The sequence below is a fragment of the Bufo gargarizans genome, chromosome 4 (assembly GCF_014858855.1).
Source record: "Bufo gargarizans isolate SCDJY-AF-19 chromosome 4, ASM1485885v1, whole genome shotgun sequence".
In the NCBI taxonomy this organism is placed as follows: Eukaryota; Metazoa; Chordata; class Amphibia; order Anura; family Bufonidae; genus Bufo; species Bufo gargarizans.
Window position 1 is genome coordinate 96,796,008 of NC_058083.1, and position 19,825 is coordinate 96,815,832.

General features: G+C 44.7%; 1 long non-coding RNA gene across 1 annotated transcript in view; it reads right to left on the reverse strand.

Moving 5' to 3' along the window:
• The window catches only part of LOC122934045, a 28,541-nt gene extending 8,977 nt beyond the window's left edge, over positions 1-19,564 (reverse strand). The window contains exons 1-2 of the long non-coding RNA XR_006388627.1: positions 19,475-19,564; positions 695-781 (exon numbers count right to left, since the gene is read on the reverse strand). This is a non-coding gene — a long non-coding RNA (uncharacterized LOC122934045). The remainder of the gene's footprint in view (positions 1-694; positions 782-19,474) is intronic.
• Between the last annotated feature and the right edge of the window lie 261 nt (positions 19,565-19,825).

A 19,825-nucleotide genomic window follows, 5' to 3' on the forward strand; every position in this document is an offset into this window, starting at 1 on the left:
GACACAAGGTAGCTGCAGCAGAACATTTACTGTGGGATAAATGGGGATAAAAGGTCCGAGCCCGGAATCTATCTGTTGATGCAGCAGATAACTCCCTTGTTCTGTGACGATATTTACTAGACTTTCCATAGTTGGATATAATTTGTAACTGTCAAATGTTATTTGACACGAAGTAGCTAAAGCAGAACTGTGAATGGATCTGATTGCAGAACGTTGAGAATATTGAGAATAGAAACTGAGCCCAGAAGCTGCTTCTTAATACAGCAAATAAAATATATAAAACTGCCTAAAGTCCAGTTAATGCCATGGCCATTATTGAGAACAGAGACCGGGCCTGGAATCTACAGCAGTGGATAAAATCTATAAAACTGCCTAAAGTCCAGTTAATGCCATGGCCAGTATTGAGAACATAGAACAAGCCTACAATCTACCTCTTAATGCAATAGATAAATGTCCAGATAATTTTAGTGTATTTCTGGTGCTTCACACCTGGTTATTTTTCTTTGATCCTATAAATACTTTTTAGGGCTACTGGTCTTTTCCCTCAGACCAATGTAGAAACCTTTTCTGGACAACATAATAACAAATGCTGAGAAAAAAACAATAAGAAAGAACATTTATCATAAATGGATCTTTACAATATATTCTGAAATGTTTTTGGAGCACAGGAGACCTTCATGCAGTATCTACTCACCTGGAAAGCTGTATAAATCATGACCGTGTATACTGTCAGGCTGAAGGATCACTTCCACGCAGTAATCATGCCGGTCACACAGAAGAACTGCAGAAGAGAGAAGAATACAATACAGGATATTAGAGCCTGGATATGACTCTAGCATCGAGTGGATGCCACGTTCACAAATTGTTTTTATATATATATATTATTGTTACACGGAATATACATGGTTAAGTTGGTGAATAGTGACATGAACTCACCTCTTTACAGTTAACCGTTGAAAGTAGCTCTCGCTCACACCTACATCAACTGGAAGGACGTGTCAAGAAGTAATATATTTCTATTGTAGTGATTTCTATGCTGTCATGTCTGATCTACAGTATGCTGCAGTGGAGTTACAGGCAGCGGGTAATGTTCAGTGTATTTTGATCACCAAAGTTGATGCCAGTGCAATGTGACACATGCGCTGACTACTGGAGTCTCTTCTACAGGCATATAGCTTGACATAGGTTGTACATGGCATAAAAGAAAACATGTTCATCCGGTGTACTGTAGGATTGCCATCAACAAGGTTGTCATTAAGATCTTAGAATACAACACAGCAGAGGTTGCAGGTGTAATGTAATTATACACGGGCAATAATACATTGGACTTGTTACCAGGGGGCATCCTTGTAATGTATGCTCGACTGGGCACTATTAAAAAGAACGATCAATATACTGCGCACCAGACACTATTTTCTATGAAGCAAAGCCTAAAAAGGTCCAAACACTGTATATATGTATGCATCACTGAGCCCAAAGCTTGACCCCTCTATGACTAGTTGTCCTAAGCCCTCTATGTTCTTCTGGATACTTAAAGGGGGTGACCACTTTATGGTTATTGTTGATCGATGCGTTTGAGATGACACTAATGTAGTCTTTGTTGAAATTCTGCACCATTTTCTATATTTCATGAGGTATTCTCCCTTGTTTAGTTTTTTCTGCTGTCCACACAGAGGTCCTGTTCATAGAATGGCTGCTGATGGAAGGTCATGTGACCAGGCACATCACCTCCATTTGATGCTTCCTCCATTCAAATACACTGCACCTGCCACCTGTACTTGTTCTGTTGGGAGTTCAGTGCAGGTACAGTGTGTGTAAATGGAGGAAACATCACATGGAGGTGATTTGTCTGGTCACATGACCCTCCATCAGCAGCCATTTTATGGACAGGACCTCTATGTGGACAGAACAAAAGACTTTGTAAACAAGGGGGCATACCATATAAAATATAGAAAATGGTGCAGAATTTCAACAAATACTATATTAGTAAGTGTTATATAATCATCTTACAAACACTTTGGTCAACAGTAACCGGAAAGTGAGCAACCCTTTTAAAGGGAGTCTATTCCCTACTTTGAGTGTTTTAGATCGCTCTTATCACGATTTAACACAGTTTCCCAACATAAAAATAGTACCTGTATTGTTTCTTTCAATTGTCCACAAACGGAAAAAAAACAAAAAAATTTATAATGATATGCAAATTAGGGCCTGCAAGTGCCCAGGGGTGGCGTTATGGCCCCAAGTGCCCAGACCCCTCTGTGATATGCCCAGATAACCATTCCCCTTGGATTCCTTTGGCCCTCCTTTCTCTTCTTATTTATCCTCCTCCTCTGGTTTAGATCTCATGTGAGCACTGACCACTGCCGGGACTGCTCTTAGCAACTGCTCTGCCCGCTATGGGCAGAGGCACTGATGTTAACAGTGCACATGCGTGGGCCCAGTGGTGACCGGTGCTCGAATGAGATCTAAACCAGAGGAGGAGGATAAATAAGGAGTAGGTGACAGACACCATTTAATATTACTCCTGATAACTAATAAAAAATACGCCGGTTATGGCAGATCCAATACATTCAATCCATCCCATGGCGCATAGGATTCTCTGGCCAATGATATGACTCTTCTCTAATCATAAACCTGTACTAGATGGAAGGATGCCAGATCCTGAAATAGACAATACAGGTTATAGCCTCTTTCAGATGGTCAATATGTGATCAGGATTTGTAAGCCAAAAACAGTAGTGGGAATTGAATGGAAATATGTGTATGTCATCTGTGTTTTGATCCCTCTCCTGCTTTTGGCTTACAAATACTTATCAAGTACTGATGCAAAATACTGACCGTGTGAAAGAGGTCTATCAGCTGAAGAATTCCATTAGTCGTTTTTATAGACACTTGGAGTCAGTGATAAATATAATCGCCAGTGATGGTCGCTGTTCAGTGATGAATAGTTCTAGAGTCACTAAGCTCGTCATCGTGTTATCTCCCTTTAGAAGGCTACATCCGTTCACCATGAGGATTACTATGAAGACCACTGATTCTGGAAACTCTTCTTCCATGTTATTGTGAAAAATAGCAAAATATTGGATGTTAATAGGACACAAGCGGCATAATTGTCTCATCAAGAGCAGGAGAGACGTTATGCGCATTTACCTGCCACACAATATATCCACTACTGCCCCAGTGTATCCAGTGATATGGTCCCTGGAGAGAAGCAGAGGAACTCGGTAGAGATGAGCTAACTTCTTGAAAATCATTTTGTGTCCGATCCGTCAAAGCTTCCCAAAAGTTGGATTTGTGGACAAATTGATTTTACATGAATCAAATGTGCTCTAATTGGCCTCCTAGGACTCAGACTTTTTATATCTTTTGAATCTCTTTTTTATTTTTTTTCTAGTTTTTACTCTTTCTAACCTCCCCTAATTTTTAAGAGAGTTCTCTAGGAATATTGATATATTAGCAAGCCCCCGAAGCTTGCCTCCATAAACAGGATATTCATACATACCCGTTCCCCACCACTCCAATCCTCCGAGATGCCTCTGCTGTGTTCATGTTCCGGTCCCTGTGTAAGCCATGTACCGGGGGGGGGGGGGGGGCTCCCCAGGATACAGTGAAGTCATGAACGAGGAAAGCAATCCAAACACCAGCTTTTGCCAAAACAGAATTTTACTTAAATGTGGCAATAAACACAACCACAAATTCTGGGAACATATAATCAATTTACATACACCCAGCCCGAAGGCTGAGACCCTTGTGCTGCACGGCGCCCTCCGATGGATGAAGGACAAAAGTGAAGTAATTTACCTGTTGGCGGGCACAACTAAACACACCTTACCTGTTATTACCCTAAAAACAAGAATCACTGTATGGGTGTTTACTATCCTGCGGGTCAGCACAACAGCTTACAATCTTAACAAGCGCCACAGTATTCCCCCTCCCATAACTGGTCTTGTAGCACGTGCCTGAGTATTCCTCCTGAGCAAGAAAACGCCAGCCTGGCTTGAGTTTGTGGGAAGTTTATTAGCTCTCCAATGTGAAATGTCACTTTAAGTTATGGAGTCCTTGCAATAAACAGTAGTAACACTTGTGTTCTAACACAAACAGAAACCCTAACTAACTAACTACAGGCCTGGTCTCAGTCTCTAGGCGCCAATACTGTAATGAGGTGATTGCACGATCTTACCGACCCAGGTCTGCTTTGCATCCCGTGACTTCGAACAGAACAAACGTCTCTCCAACAAGCATGCGGTACCGCAGTGTATGTCACTTTGTTCCTCTGCTCTCATCAGCGTTCCGGCAGCAATCTTCCTTCCTCTGGACAGGATCAGGGTCTTGGACATGATCAGCTTCACTTAGCTACAGCTCTGGTTACTGAGGGATGGTCTCACACCTGGATGCCGTCAGATTCTCTACTGTTGTGGAAATTTTATTAGGATGTGTTTCTAATATATTGTGTATTGTCATCATGTCTCTCAGTGTCAGGGTAAACCATTGGAGTGGATATCTTCCTGTGTATGTGGAGACACAGCTGCCGGGGCGCAGAGGTCTCCGTCGACGAATGGTCCATGTGCTAAGCACTGGGCTGTGGGAGACTGATGTGTTCAGCAGAGCAGTGTTTTCTTGTTTGATGTATGGACGCTGGCTAGGGCCCCCGTGCAAGATGTGGCTTTATTGGTTTGGCGTGGAAACATTTGTTAAGAAAGCAATATATGAAAGGAACGTGCGTTTGTTGTCTCTAGTGCGCCTGATCAGCCGCTGGAGATAATGACGCTGTCCTGTAAATAAACATGCTGTCATGGAACCATGAACCAGACGTACACAAGAGATGAGTGGAAATAAGAAGGCTTTATTGAACATAAAGCTGTAAGGCAAAAGTCCAAACGGATGGCTAAACCGAAGCAGGGTCTTGCAAAACCAGAGATCAGGAACCAGAAGGGTAGTCAGACGAAGCCAGGATCAGGAACCAGCAGGGTAGTCAGACGAAGCCAGGATCAGGAACCAGCAGGGTAGTCAGACGAGGCCAGGATCAGGAACCAGAAGCAGCAGCAGTCTTAGAAGCATGTGAGCACAGGAGGACCAAGCAAGGAACTGAAGCCACAGACCTCCTATATATATGAGCCAGGCATCCAGCTCCTCCCAGTGGGAAGGAGAAGCCGCAGGGTGGGAGGCTACAAGAAACCCAGAAACCAAGATGGCCGCCAGCACATGTCAAACGAAGGAGAACAGCAGGAAGGTGAGACCATGACAGTACCTCCCCCTCAAGGGCCCCTCCTCCGCGGAGTAAGGAACGGTTTCTGAGGGAAGCGTGCGTGGAAGGCTCGGAGCAAGGCAGGAGCATGGACATCTGCGGAGGGAACCCAGGAACCAGGCGTGAGTCCAGGATACTGCTCACCTCATACTCCTCACGATTGCCCACTTGGACCGGACGAGGCCGAGGAATTGAGGAAGTGAAACGATTACACACCAGTGGCTTCAACAGGGAGACATGAAACACGTTGGAGATCCGCATGCCAGGAGGAAGCGCAAGGGCATAGGCTACCGGGTTTACCCTGCGAAGCACTCGAAAGGGACCAACAAAGCGAGGCTCCAGCTTGGGAGTGGGCACTCGAAGGTTGAGGTTGCGGGTGGACAACCATACGCGGTCTCCGACCTGGTAGGAAGGAGCGGGCGCTCGTCTGCGATCAGCCTGGAGTCTCTGGCGCTGCGCAGAGACCTCAAGGGACCTCTGGATCTGTACCCAAGAAGCACGTAGGACGGAAAGGTGATCCTCCACAGCCGGAATATCCTGGGGAGAGAATACCTCCGGTAACACAGCAGGTTGGAACCCATAATTGGCCATGAAGGGAGACGTCCCAGAGGAAGAGTTCACCGCCGTGTTCCTGGCAAACTCAGCCCAAGGCAGGAGGTCAACCCAATTGTCTTGGTGATCGGAGACATAGCAACGAAGGAATTGCTCCAAGGCCTGATTGGATCGTTCTGCGGCCCCATTGGACTGAGGGTGGTAGGCCGAGGAGAAAGAGAGATGAATCCCCAACTGGGAGCAAAAGGCGCGCCAGAACCTGGACACAAACTGACTCCCCCGATCCGACACAATCTCCTTGGGCAAACCGTGCAACCGGAAGACCACCCTGGCAAAAATCGAGGCCAACTCTTGTGCAGAGGGTAACTTCTTGAGAGGAACACAGTGGCACATTTTGGAAAACCGATCCACAATCATGAGAATGACCGTATGGCCTCGGGATGCAGGGAGGTCCACAATGAAATCCATCCCCAGGTGTGACCATGGACGTTCCCCGGTGGCTATGGGTTGCAAAAGGCCCAACGGAAGGTGCCGAGGGGACTTACTCTGGGCACAAACGGAGCATGCCGCTACATATGCGGCGATGTCGGAACGTAGAGAAGGCCACCAGAACAGACGTGAAACAGCCCAGGACAGCTGATTCTTTCCAGGATGCCCCGCGGCCTTGGAGTTATGGTAGGTTCGCAACAACCGGGTGCGCAACTCCTCAGGCACAAAACATCTGCCGTTGGGTCTCCCAGAGGGAGCACCAGATTGAGCCGCCAAAATCTGCTCACCCAGGGGAGAGGTCAGGCTGGTGCGAATGGCGGCCAGGATCTGATTCGGAGGTATGACCGAAGTCGGAATCGACTCCTCCCCGGACAGCTCGGAGTACTGCCGTGATAAGGCATCCGCTCTGATGTTCTTGGAACCGGGTAGGTAGGAGACCACGTAATTAAAACGTGACAAGAACAGAGCCCATCTGGCCTGACGTGGTGTCAATCTCTTGGCCTCAGAGAGGTAGGTCAGATTCTTGTGGTCCGTCAGGATGAGAACCGGAACCACCGAGCCCTCGAGCAAGTGCCTCCATTCTTTAAGGGCCTGCACGATGGCCAATAACTCCCTGTCACCAATCTGATAGTTGCACTCCGCGGAAGACAGTTTCCGGGAGTAAAACCCACAAGGAAGCAGAGGACCCTCTGGTGTTCTACGCTGAGACAGGAGGGCGCCTACTCCCGTCTCAGACGCGTCCACCTCGAGGACAAAAGGCAACCCAGGGTTGGGATGCGACAGAATCGGAGCCGACACAAAGGCGGACTTTAGAGCCTCAAAAGCTCGGATGGCCTCGAGCGACCAGACCTGTGGATTACTGCCCTTCCTGGTCAGATCCGTGAGAGGCTTGGCTAGCATGGAAAAGTCCCTGATGAACTTCCGATAGTAATTGGCGAAGCCCAAAAAGCGCTGCAGGGCACGAAGACCACTGGGCTGGGGCCACTGTACGACAGCCGAAACCTTCTCAGGGTCCATGGAGAACCCCTCAGCGGAAATGATGTAACCTAAGAAGGTTACCTGGGATCGGTGAAATTCGCATTTCTCAAGCTTACCGAACAGCTTGTTCTCTCGTAACCGTTGCAACACTCGTCTGACATCCAGAATGTGGGCCTCCATGGATTCAGAATATACCAAGATGTCATCCAAATAGACCACCACACACTGCTGCAACAGGTCACGGAAAACATCGTTGATGAATTCCTGGAAGACTGCGGGCGCATTGCACAACCCAAAGGGCATAACCAAGGATTCATAATGACCGGTCCTGGTGTTAAACGCGGTCTTCCACTCATCGCCCGCCTTGATCCTTACCAGGTTATATGCCGTCCTCAGGTCGAGTTTGGTAAAGACCGTGGCCCCTTTGAGGCGATCGAACAGCTCGGAAATCAAGGGTATCGGGTAAGCGTTCTTGATCGTGATGCGATTGAGACCCCTGTAATCGATGCAAGGCCTCAACTCACCGCCCTTCTTTTTCACAAAGAAAAATCCAGCCCCTGCCGGGGACGAGGATTTGCGAATGTGTCCGCGTGAAAGCGCCTCCCTCACGTACTCCTCCATGGCCTCATTCTCCGCTACCGACAGTGGATAGACTTTGCCACGAGGAGGAACGGCACCAGATTGTAACTCTATGGCACAATCGTATGGGCGGTGCGGAGGTAGGGCAACCGCACGCACCTTATCGAATACATCCCGGTACTCCTCGTATTCAGGAGGCAACAGAGAGTCCGAGGAAGTACACAGCAACTTGACAGGCCCATGGATGCAACTAGCCCCACACTGCGGTGACCACGAGAGGATCTCGGCCGATTTCCAATCGAAAGTCGGATTATGCTTCTGGAGCCAGGGGTACCCCAAGACCACCGAGTAGTGTGGAGACGAAATAACCTGGAGACAGACCGACTCTCTGTGAACGGCACCAATGGCCATCCCCACTGGAAGGGTCTCCTGAGTCACGTGTGGCGGCAGAAGGGGTCTGCCGTCTATCGCCTCAAGAGCCAGTGGGGAACCTCGAGGCTGCAGAGGAATGGAATTGGCGGCAGCGAACACACTATCAATGAACAAACCACCAGCACCAGAGTCCACCAACGCCTGGGTCGTCACCGAGCCCCCGACCCAGGAGAGGACAACAGTAATCAGTGGTTTGTCAACACGGGAAAACGGGGACGAGGAGACTCCACCCAAGATCTGCCCCCGACAGGATCTCAGGTGCGAGCGTTTCCCGGACGGTTCGGGCATGCCAACCGAAAATGCCCACCGAGACCACAGTACATGCATCGGCCCTCGCGTCTCCGGAGTACCCTCTCCCCCTCGGACAGGCGAGCAAACCCCAGCTGCATGGGTTCACCCCCAGACAAGTCATCCCCAGGAGGCGTGGGAGGAGAGGGAGGCACGGGTGGGACAGCAAACGTAGGCGCCAATCTGTTAGGAGGCCTCCGCAGGCTCTCCTTAAAGGAAGGTCTCTCCCTGAGTCTGGTGTCAATCAAAATCAGGAAAGAAATAAGAGACTCAAGCTCCACTGGTAGGTCCTTAGCTGCAACCTCATCCTTCAAGGCATCCGAGAGACCATGAGAGAAAGCAGCGACCAGAGCCTCATTATTCCAGCCCACCTCTGCTGCCAGGGTACGAAACTCAATGGCGTATTCAGCTACGGATCGTGAACCCTGTCTGATGGACATAAGGAGCTTCGCAGCAGAGGCAGCACGAGCCGGCACATCGAATACTTTCCGAAGAGAAGCAACAAAACCGGAAAACTCGGCAACCACCGGATTGTTGTTCTCCCATAAAGGGCTGGCCCAGGCCAAGGCCTTGTCCGAGAGCAGCGAGATCAAGAAGCCCACCTTTGATCTCTCAGTAGGAAAGGCATGTGGCAGCAACTCAAAATAAATGCCCACCTGGTTAAGGAAACCTCGGCACTGAGTTGGCTCTCCCCCAAAGCGCTGTGGAAGGGGGGCAGAACCGGTCATACCCCGAAACACCGCAGGCGCAGCAACAGGTGTCGGGGTAGACTCTGGCGCAACAACCGGAGCGGCAGTAGGAGCGGGCCCAGGAGCGACAATCGACCCATCGGCAACGGAAGCTAAATGAGCCGTGCGTTCAAGCAGGGTTTGCAACGCCACAGCGAACCGACCCAACAGGTGATCCTGCTGATCAAGTCTGGCAACCAGCGTAGATAGCGAGGATGGCCCTGTACCGTCAGAATTCATGGCTTGGTCCTAATGTCATGGAACCATGAACCAGACGTACACAAGAGATGAGTGGAAATAAGAAGGCTTTATTGAACATAAAGCTGTAAGGCAAAAGTCCAAACGGATGGCTAAACCGAAGCAGGGTCTTGCAAAACCAGAGATCAGGAACCAGAAGGGTAGTCAGACGAAGCCAGGATCAGGAACCAGCAGGGTAGTCAGACGAAGCCAGGATCAGGAACCAGCAGGGTAGTCAGACGAGGCCAGGATCAGGAACCAGAAGCAGCAGCAGTCTTAGAAGCATGTGAGCACAGGAGGACCAAGCAAGGAACTGAAGCCACAGACATAGAAACATAGAAACATAGAATGTGTCGGCAGATAAGAACCATTTGGCCCATCTAGTCTGCCCAATATATCTGAATCCTATGAATAGCCCCGGCCCTATCTTATATGAAGGATGGCCTTATGCCTATCCCATGCATGCTTAAACTCCTTCACTGTATTTGCAGCTACCACTTCTGCAGGAAGGCTATTCCATGCATCCACTACCCTCTCAGTAAAGTAATACTTCCTTATATTACTTTTAAACCTTTGCCCCTCTAATTTAAAACTGTGTCCTCTTGTGGTAGTTTTTCTTCTTTTAAATAAGCTCTCCTCCTTTACCGAGTTGATTCCCTTTATGTATTTAAAAGTTTCTATCATATCCCCTCGGTCTCTTCTTTCTTCCAAGCTATACATATTAAGGTCTTTTAACCTTTCCTGGTAAGTTTTATCCTGCAATCCATGGACCAGTTTAGTAGCTCTTCTCTGAACTCTCTCTAGAGTATCTATATCCTTCTGGAGATATGGCCTCCAGTACTGCGCACAATACTCCAAGTGAGGTCTCACCAGTGTTCTGTACAGCGGCATAAGCACTTCACTCTTTCTACTGCTTATACCTCTCCCTATACATCCAAGCATTCTGCTTGCATTTCGTGCTGCTTTATTACATTGTCTTCCCACCTTTAAGTCTTCTGAAATAATTACTCCTAATCCCTTTCCTCAGATACTGAGGTCAGGACTGTGTCGAATATTCTATATTCTGCCCTTGGGTTTTTACGCCCCAGGTGCATTATCTTGCACTTATCCACATTAAATTTCAGTTGCCAGAGTTCTGACCATTCTTCTAGTTTTCCTAAGTCCTTTTCCATTTGGCGTTTCCCTCCAGGAACATCAACCCTGTTACATATCTTTGTGTCATCAGCAAAAAGACAAACCTTACCATCGAGGCCTTTTGCAATATCACTTATGAAGATATTAAACAAAATTGGTCCCAGTACAGATCCCTGTGGAACCCCACTGGTAACATGACCTTGTTTTGAATGTTCTCCATTGACTACAACCCTCTGTTGCCTGTCACTCAGCCACTGCCTAATCCACTCAACAATATGGGAGTCCATGCTCAATGACTGCAGTTTATTGATAAGTCTTCTATGTGGGACAGTGTCAAAAGCCTTACTAAAATCTAGATATGCGATGTCTACTGCACCTCCACCGTCTATTATTTTAGTCACCCAGTCAAAAAAATCTATAAGATTTGTTTGACATGATCTCCCTGAAGTAAACCCATGCTGTTTTTCATCTTGCAATCCATGGGATTTTAGATGTTCCACAATCCTATCCTTTAATAGGGTTTCCATTAATTTGCCTACTATTGATGTCAGACTCACTGGTCTATAGTTGCTCGATTCCTCCCTACTACCTTTCTTGTGAATGGGCACGACATTTGCCAATTTCCAATCTTCCGGGATGACTCCTGTTACTAATGATTGGTTAAATAAATCTGTTAACGGTTTTGCCAGCTCACCACTAAGCTCTTTTAATAATTTTGGGTGTATCTCATCAGGCCCCTGTGATTTATTTGTCTTCACTTTAGACAGCAAACTTAGAACATCTTCCTCTGTAAAGACACATGCATCAAACGATTTATTAGTCATCCTTTCTAGTGGAGGTCCTTCTCCTTCTTTTTCTTTTGTAAAAACTGAACAGAAGTATTCATTAAGGCAGTCGGCTAGCCCTTTATTCTCTTCTACATACCTTCCGTCCTTTGTTTTTAATTTAGTTATTCCTTGTTTTAATTTCCTTTTTTCATTTATATATCTGAAGAATGTCTTATCCCCTTTTTTCATAGACTGAGCTAGTTTTTCTTCTGCCTGCGCTTTAGAAGTTCTTATAACTTGCTTGGCCTCTTTCTGCCTAATCTTGTAGATTTCCTTATCTTCATTGCTCTGGGTTTTTTTATAATTACAAAATGCTAGCTTTTTATTTTTAATGATTTGGGCCACTTCTGCCGAGTACCACAGTGGTCTCTTCCTTTTTTTGCTTTTACTGACAAGTCTAATTGAATTTTCTGTTGCCTTCAATAATGCACCTTTTAAGTAGTCCCATTTCTCCTGGACTCCATGTAATCCGTTCCAGTCTGATAAGGACTCATTTATGACTAATTTCATTTTTGAAAAATCTGTTTTTCTAAAATCTAAAACTTTTGTTTTTGTGTGGTGGGACTCTTTCACAGTTCTTATATTAAACCACACTGACTGGTGATCACTAGATCCCAAGGTTTCGCCTACAATGACATCATATACCGAATCCCCATTTGTGAATATCAAATCCAAAATGGCCTCCCTCCGGGTTGGCTCCTCAACCATTTGTTGTAGGGATAACCCCAGTAGGGAATTTAGAATATCTGTACTCCTGGTAGAACTTGCTATTTTGGTTTTCCAGTTTATATCTGGAAGATTGAAATCTCCCATAATGATAACTTCTCCTTTCATTGTCATTTTAGCTATTTCTTCAACTAGTAGATCATCTAGTTCTTTAACTTGATCAGGTGGTCTATATATCACACCTACACGAGTTACTGCATGATTAGCAAACTGCAACGTAACCCAAACTGACTCTATGTTGGCCTCACCAACTTGTATTAGGTTAGATTTAATGCTATCTTTCACATACAGGGCCACTCCTCCTCCTTTCTTGCCTTCTCTGTCTCTTCTGTATAAAGAGTACCCTGGTATGGTTATGTCCCAGTCATTTCTTTCATTAAACCATGTCTCCGTAACAGCCACTAAATCTACATTCTCAGATGCCATTATTGACCCAAGTTCATTGATTTTTTTACCTAAACTGCGAGCATTTGTAGAGAGGACTCTGAGCTTATCATTTCTTAACCTCTGTGCATCTGACCTGTTCTGGCATTGTTTCGGGGGGCAATTGGACTCTTTTATTTTCACTCTTTTGCCCCCCCTTCCTAGTTTAAATACTCTTTCGCAAATTCTTGGAGTTGTTCACTAAGTACATTTGTTCCTTTGAGAGAAAGATGCAAACCATCTTTTTTGTACAGTTCCTTTCTGTTCCAAGTAGAGCTATTATGAGAAACAAAGCCAAATCCTTGCTCTTGACACCATTTACCAAGCCATATGTTAAACTCCTTTATGCGCCTCTGCCTATCATTCTGAACATTATGTACAGGCAGAACTTCAGAAAATGAAATTGTGGATGCAAAATCCTGTACGTCATTACCAAGTGTGATAAAAGATTTTTTCACCTCTGACACTTCATTGCAAGCCAGGTCATTTGTCCCTAGATGGACAAGAACATCCACGTCCCCTTCCTGCTTTGCTTGCTTAACAATATTAATAATACGTCTTCTATCTCTTCTAGCAGTAGCCCCAGGGAGACATCTCACAAAACCATTTTCTTTAAGCTCCACACTTCTTATGATTGAATCACCCAGCAACAGCTGCTTCCTTTGAGACTTCACTTTATCTTTTTTGTCCTTGGCTGCAGTCTTGCCTACATTAGTCATAGGAGTCGATGGTTTCTCACCCTCTACGCTTGAGTCCATAACCATGTTAGACCTCCTATATATATGAGCTAGGCATCCAGCTCCTCCCAGTGGGAAGGAGAAGCCGCAGGGTGGGAGGCTACAAGAAACCCAGAAACCAAGATGGCCGCCAGCACATGTCAAACGAAGGAGAACAGCAGGAAGGTGAGACCATGACACATGCATGAGGATCATAGTAACTTCATTGGGCATTGATCACTGAGCAAGGCTGGATAAAGTTCGCTCCAGTGGTAATGGGTGTTAGCTGGCTATGTTATTCTAAATGATGGTGTCTTGTCTTCCTATGTCATCACTTCCTGTATGTCATCACTTCCTACATCCTTGTTACGTGAAGTAAGTGGTCAGGTGACGGGCCAGCCCCTTTTCTATTGTTACATCTTTTGTGATTAAGAAATAAAAGTGAACAGACTGGGCAGGAGCTAGGGAGTTGCTCAGTAAGAAATTAAGATGATAACACCTTTGTCTGAGTCTTGTTGAAGAGATTTACCTTTCCTTACACAAAGTCTGATGCGAGCGGATTTCTACTATAAATATTTCTATTACAGATGGCGAACTGGGAAGGATCCAACAGATTTTTTTCTCTGCACAGCAGGTAAAGGGGAGAGAAAAGTAAACTATAATTTTATCTGCTGCGTCAGAGAGGAAATTTCTGCTTGGTGAAAGAACGTTTTCGCTCTATTTGTGTAAGGACGAGGTAAGTGCTTTTCCGTTGTGTAGTTTTTGGTGGCTCTGAGTTGATTGTACAGAGATTGTGATGTGTGTGCTGAGCAGTACAGAGTATTGTGTTTTTTTGTTGTAACTTCATAACTTTTATATTACTGTAATTTTGTAGAGGCAGCAATTTGTTTTAGTGTTTGTACATTAGAGACAGCGTTTAGAGAGGATTTTTATATTGTTAGCCTGTAAATCACCCGCAGAGTGGAGGTTTGCTCTGTTTTCGGGGGTGGGGCACAGGGAATATCGAAACTGTTTTGTTTAATTTGGATTTTCTTTTGCTGGATTTTGTAGACACTATATTTTCTTCCTTTGTGTGTCAAGCCATTTGGTTTTGTCGGCCAGCTTGTCTTCCTTTGAAACAAGGACTGCAGTCTTTCAAATTCAAGCTGCTGAAACTAGTAGACATATATTGCTGCTATTGATCAATGTTTTTCCTTATGTGAATTTATATGATTTTATGCTATTATATATTTTATGGTATTTTTTTATATCGATATTTTTTATTTCATTAAATTTTGATCAATCACTCCATACCTGAGTGCCTGGTTTAATTTTGGTATTTTTCGCCGTTTAGAAATTGCTCTTCAAATTTGGGATGGCTAGAGTGGCGTTTCAATGAATTTTAATGGGTGGCGTGAGTGGCAAACAAATGGTCATAATGGGAAAACTATCAGGACTATGTTTTAGTGGCAGCAGGGATAGCTGATTGTTTTGATATAAGATTTGTGTAGGTCGGCTTAAAAATTAGGGAGTGGTGGCAGTTTAGAAATCATGTCCTAATTTTTTAGCTCACACTCTAGCTTTTGTCAGCTCCCACTCTAGTTTTGAACATGCCGCCATTCATTCCTATGGGACCAATTTTGCCACAAAAAGACCGATATTTTGTGAACCATTCGGCTAAACATTCCACAAAGTAATAGCACACTAATCGGGAACAATCCACACGTTTTCAGTATATTACTGTCTATTTAGTGTAAAAACTGTGGGAGGAGTTAGGGTGGTAAATTTGGCTATAATAGTAGGAATATACAGCGTGGGCCATTTATATGGATACACCTTAATAAAATGGGAATGGTTGGTGATATTAACTTCCTGTTTGTGGCACATTAGTATATATGAGGGGGGAAACTTTTCAAGATGGGTGGTGACCATGGCGGCCATTTTGAAGTCTGACATTTTGAATCCAACTTTAGTTTTTTCAATAGGAAGAGGGTCATGTGACACATCAAACTTATTGGGAATTTAACAAGAAAAACAATGGTGTGCTTGGTTTTAACTTAACTTTATTCTTTCATGAGTTATTTACAAGTTTCTGACCACTTATAAAATGTGTTCAATGTGCTGCCCATTCTGTTGGATTGTCAATGCAACCCTCTTCTCCCACTCTTCACACACTGATAGCAACACCGCAGGAGATATGCTAGCACAGGCTTCCAGTATCAGTAGTTTCAGGTGCTGCACATCTCGTATCTTCCTGCGGTGTTGCTATCAGTGTGTGAAGAGTGGGAGAAGAGGGTTGCATTGACAATCCAACACAATGGGCAGCTATGTAATTTATCTGATCGAATGCCAATGCGGCCTCCAATATGTGGGCCGCACCACACAGCCGATGCACTGCAGAGTCAACCAGCACAGATATAATATATGGAAACAGAATGTAAAACATAGCATCTCCAGACATTGTATGACCACAGCAGAAAAAGATAAACATCTGATAAAAATCACACCTATCGACTATATACCTGAAAATCCCTACAATAGGTTCAACAGCCTTAAGGGAATTCTTCTGGATATTCCAACTGGACACCTTAACCCCCCTTCGGACTAAATGAGATCAGCGAAACCATCTTGTAAAACAATTTACCCCACAGACCAGCGGACATACACATGTACGCACACATGTATATGTGTACAGTGCTCAATATGTATGGGTATGGGTGTACATATATACACTCACCTAAAGAATTATTAGGAACACCATACTAATAAGGTGTTGGACCCCCTTTTGCCTTCAGAACTGCCTTAATTCTACGTGGCATTGATTCAACAAGGTGCTGATAGCATTCTTTAGAAATGTTGGCCCATATTGATAGGATAGCATCTTGCAGTTGATGGAGATTTGAGGGATGCACATCCAGGGCACGAAGCTCCCGTTCCACCACATCCCAAAGATGCTCTATTGGGTTGAGATCTGGTGACTGTGGGGGCCATTTTAGTACAGTGAACTCATTGTCATGTTCAAGAAACCAATTTGAAATGATTCGAGCTTTGTGACATGGTGCATTATCCTGCTGGAAGTAGCCATCAGAGGATGGGTACATGGTGGTCATGAAGGGATGGACATGGTCAGAAACAATGCTCAGGTAGCCCATGGCATTTAAACGATGGCCAATTGGCACTAAGGGGCCTAAAGTGTGCCCAGAAAACATCCCCCACACCATTACACCACCACCACCAGCCAGCACAGTGGTAACAAGGCATGATGGATACATGTTCTCATTCTGTTTACACCAAATTCAGACTCCACCATTTGAATGTCTCAACAGAAATCGAGACTCATCAGACCAGGCAACATTTTTCCAGTCTTCAACAGTCCAATTTTGGTGAGCTTGTGCAAATTGTAGCCTCTTTTTCCTATTTGTAGTGGAGATGAGTGGTACTTGAGTGCTGTTGTAGCCCATCCGCCTCAAAGTTGTTCGTGTTGTGGCTTCACAAATGCTTTGCTGCATACCTCGGTTATTCAGTCAACGTTGCTCTTCTATCAGCTTGAATCAGTCGGCCCATTCTCCTCTGACCTCTAGCATCAACAAGGCATTTTCACCCACAGGACTCCCGCATACTGGATGTTTTTCCCTTTTCACACCATTCTTTGTAAACCCTAGAAATGGATGTGCGTGAAAATCCCAGTAACTGAACAGATTGTGAAATACTCAGACCGGCCCATCTGGCACCAACAACCATGCCACGCTCAAAATTGCTTAAATCACCTTTCTTTCCCATTCTGACATTCAGTTTGAAGTTCAGGAGATTGTCTTGACCAGGACCACAACCCTACATGCATTGAAGCAACTGCCATGTGATTGGTTGACTGGATAATCGCATTAATGAGAAATACAACAGGTGTTCCTAATAATTCTTTAGGTGAGTGTATGTGTGCGTATTAATATTGCCTATTATCTTCTTACCACTACCTTTGTTTTTCTGGGACCCCAAAATATTGTCGGGACCCTACTCCTTTTTAGGTTTTAGTGGAAAATCCCATTATAACCTATAACTTTTAGATACAAACCCCAACCAAAATACCTGCTTTTATTTTAACCCATTGACATATCTCCATAGTAACATTCCTATATAAGGCTGTCCAAATTATTATTTCTCCCCGTTAAATCCCTTTAATAACAGTAATTTTTAGATATAAATCCCAGCCCTATCAAAATACCTATTTTTACTCTAACATGAATCTACGTTTTACCCTTGACACACCCTCAAAGAAACATCCCTATATATGGCTGTCTATTATTATTATATTTATTATTATTCTTTTTAGTTTAGTTTAATGTTTACTCTTATTTTTATATGGACCTGTACGTGTGGGCTTCTTACCTCACACATATACTGTACATATATATATTATAGTGTCGCGCATTATATATATTTTTGTATATATATTTATATATATATATATATATATATATATATAAAAAACGAAGAAATCCAGCGGGAGCATCAACCTGAATGTGGGTGCACTATCCAGCACGGGGTAGCGGCAATACCTCAAGTATTATAGAAGCAAAAAGAATCCGGAATGCACTCCAAAGTAGACGTGAAATAAGTGATTTATTCACCCATAAAAAGGCACAACTTGCGACGTTTCGGCTCTGTGAGCCGAAACGTCGCAAGTTGTGCCTTTTTATGGGTGAATAAATCACTTATTTCACGTCTACTTTGGAGTGCATTCCGGATTCTTTTTGCTTCTATATATATATATATATATATATATATATAACTTCCCATCTCAGTCTATTGCATTTCTCTATTCCTGCTTTGAAACTGAGTACTAGTAACACTTGACATTATTCTCCTCCGGGCAAAAATGACCTGACTCACATACCGAAATTCCATATACCAGAAAATGGATGCTGCTGAGATCTGAAGCATCTAACATTAACGCCGCGCAAGCCATGCTCACACAATAACACCCGCAGTGGCCGAGGGAGCGCATCATAACAAAACACACTGCCCACAAACATCGGAGCTCAAGCATAAAGATACCGCTGTAAGAGCATAACTCCGCCCATGAAGCGCGTCACCAATACCCCACCCACCAGTGAAACGTCAGCAAGGACTGCCTACACAACATCAAGCCGGCACCCAGTATACCTGCTATGGGCGGCATGCAAATAAGAATGAACACGTGCATCCACGCCCCCGTCACCTCCCTCCCCACGCCCCCACACGCCCCCAGAGGCCGGAATTATAGCGCCCAAACAGACAGAATAAAAGAGATAGTAATCACACCCACAATGTACAGACATATTGTCCTGATGAAGGGGGCAGTCCGCCCCTGAAACGCGTAGACTAATACAAATAAAGATCCACTCCTGTCTTCTGCAGCAGCGCCGCTTTTATATAAGGTTCATTTTTTTCAATCCATCCATTATTCAAGAATTGACAAAACCACGTACACATAGCAGGAGCAAAAGCAAACTTTGAGCTGTTAAACAAAATTCCACGCAAATTCTAGTTTTAGATCAAAGACGAAATGTCAAATGCAAAATAAACTCAGGATTCTCAGCATCTCAAATGTCCTTATTATGAAGTTTCAGCTCTTTGGGTAATTGAGGGTGTTCATCTGAGTGACTTAGCAGGAAACCACAGAAATACCGTAACTATCTCTGAATCTTTCTCACCTCTGTCCCTCTGTACCAACCATTAAACATAACTGTCATTAGAACATTAACCCCTTGAAGACCTGCCTTTTTTTTACCTTAAAGGGATTATTTAGGATTTTACTATTGATGGCCTGTGTTCAGGATAGGCCATCAATATCTGATCGGTGGAGATCTGACACTCCACACCCCCGCTAATCAGCTTTTCCTTGGTAGCACCAGCACCTCAACTTCACAGCTCTGTCCATTGTGTAGAGAATGGAGTTGGTTACTGCAGTGGTTCAGTTATTAGTTGTCCACTACACAATAGGTAAAGCTGTGTATTCCCTGCACTGGAGTTACCCCAGAAAAGCTGATTGGTGGGGATGTGGGGTGTCAGACCACACCAATCATATAAGGATAGCCTATCCTTAAAACAGCACTTTTCATTGTATTTCATTAGATGTTACAGCAGCCCTGTGGTCTCTGCTCACCTTTCCCGTGGCTCCGGGCATGCCTCCTGCTCACCTTTCTCATGGGTCTGGCTATTCCTGCAGTCCATGCCGGTTACAGCCTGCTTTCCAGCAAGGACTCTCCTTCTGTGCTTATTGGGGTGTGCGCGCACTTAAACTATAACTGCCATTTCCCTTTTTTTTTTGCTAATGTGTAGGGACACTGACAGGGAACATTTTTGTAAAATACTTTATTTGTGTGTTAGAAAACTGGGGATTAAATGTCCCTTAGCAGCGATCTTCTATTAGCATAGGAGAGACGGGCTATGCGGGAGCTGCACCTCACAGCCTGGTGGGTAGAGGAGCCTTATGTGTTACATATATATAGTGTTA